A 1,939-nucleotide genomic window follows, 5' to 3' on the forward strand; every position below is an offset into this window, starting at 1 on the left:
CTCAAACGATAAACGAAAACGAAAGTTAAGCGAACCGTATAACAGATCAGCGGTCATTAGGCAAACAATTAGAAGCTAATCAAAGAGATTAGAAGGGATGATGACATAGCAATGTGACATAAGCATGACATAAGGGGAAGGAGATGTGGTTGATTTAAAACCACACAAAGTCAAGGCTAGAAAAGTAATTAACCAAAAACAAGACAAAAAGCAACCAACCAAGCCAAAACATTTCATTTTCATCAAAAAAACACAAAACCCCCATTTTCTTCTTCAAGCTCTCTGCCTCTTTTCTTAAAAAATGAAAGTCCAAGCTCCTCCACTTACTATTTAGCAAGGTAATTATCCTAGCTTCTCCTAGTTAAGTTACATACTTCCTATAAGTTTAAGCTTCTAATTCCAAGCCAATCTTTTTCTATAAATCAAGAAAGAAGATGGTGAATAGTACTTTCTTGAAATTAATTTTTGTGTTCTTGATTTCTTTGAAAGAACAAGCTTGTAGGAGGTTAGATTAAGGCTTCCATGGGCATTCCAAGGATCTTTCATGGATTAAAAGCTTCAAGGAAGGTATAACTCTTCATGATCTTAGCTTTAAGTTTTGTTGTTTAGATTTCCTAATGTTTAGATGAAGGGTTAGGATAATGGGTGTGTAATCATGTTAAAGCTTGTTATGAGTATTTTAGTTGGTGAGAGGCATGATTATTGTGTGTTTAGAGATTGGTTGATTTTGTGATATTTTTGGAGTTGGAAATCTTGGTTAATTAGTCAATGAACTTAAGTAAAACTCTTAGTTCATAATTGAGAAATAAGTATGAATTGGTAACATTGATTTGATGGGGCTGTTGGAGTGTGTTTTGGATGGATGTTGGTTGTATGATTGATTTGGGGTTGAATTGTGGTTGGTTTTGAATGGTTTAAATTTGGGAAATCACGTAAATATAGCCGTCGTAACGTCCGATTTTCTTTAGACTGTTTTTGTGCATAACATTAGGACCCGAGAACCCCCTGCTAGATTATGACCATTGCCATGTCTAGATAGCTCGTGTTACGAGCTTCGTTTTGATATGTGGTTCGTTCGATTCCGATGCACGGTTTAGGAGAAACGACCGTTTTAAGTAACGGCGTTTCGCGAACGAAACATTTCCCCTCGCCTTACTTTGAAACATAGGTTAAAGGCCAAAAAGGGTTAATTAATGTATGAAACATTTATGGTAAGTGTGTTAGGCAGTTGGTAAGACACTCGCGAAGGAATCGCCTTAAAACTCGTAAAGGTTAAATTATTAAAAAATGGTGGAGCCGAGGGTACTCGAGTGACTTAAGAGAATCAGTAAGCACAAAACGAGCGTTAGAGTCTGAGTTGGTTAGAGTATAGATTTACAAGTGACTTTGGTTTAATTCCAACTTACTTGTTGTTTATAGGTTACCAGACTCGTCCCGAGCCTTTTTCACCCCAAGTTGCTCAGGCAAGTTTTCTACCCGTTATACTGTTGTTGTGATGTATATATGTATTTACATTATCTTGCGATAGATGCACGTTGGTTAATTAGCAAATGTTGCAATATATTGAAGCATGCTGCTATGATATATATATATATATATATATATATATGCATGCCTGTTTCGTATTCTTGCTATATATATCTGTTGATTCAGTTGATAATACATATGCTAGAGGATAGCGGTAACTTGCATATACCCTTAGTATAGGGACCCAAAAGGTGGAAATATTTTCTAAACCGGGAGTCGAGGATCCCGAGTAGATTTTGTATATATATATATATACATATATATATTTATATATATGGTTATAGTTTTCAAAACTATTAATCGAATAAGGTTTATTCGATAACTTTATTTTATTTAATGAATATTATTATGAATATTCATTCGAGGGTTTATGACTTCTTTATTTTATTAAATGAATATTATTCAAATATTC

General features: G+C 34.3%; 1 long non-coding RNA gene across 1 annotated transcript; it reads left to right on the top strand.

The window, feature by feature from the left end:
- The first annotated feature begins 261 nt into the window (after positions 1 to 261).
- Positions 262 to 1,463, top strand: LOC141666812 (uncharacterized). Its single transcript, XR_012552363.1, has 3 exons — positions 262 to 338; positions 490 to 567; positions 1,420 to 1,463. It is a non-coding gene; the product is annotated as an uncharacterized LOC141666812 (long non-coding RNA).
- The last annotated feature ends 476 nt before the right edge of the window (positions 1,464 to 1,939 follow it).

This window comes from Apium graveolens, chromosome 6 (genome assembly GCF_009905375.1).
Source record: "Apium graveolens cultivar Ventura chromosome 6, ASM990537v1, whole genome shotgun sequence".
Classification (NCBI taxonomy): Eukaryota; Viridiplantae; Streptophyta; class Magnoliopsida; order Apiales; family Apiaceae; genus Apium; species Apium graveolens.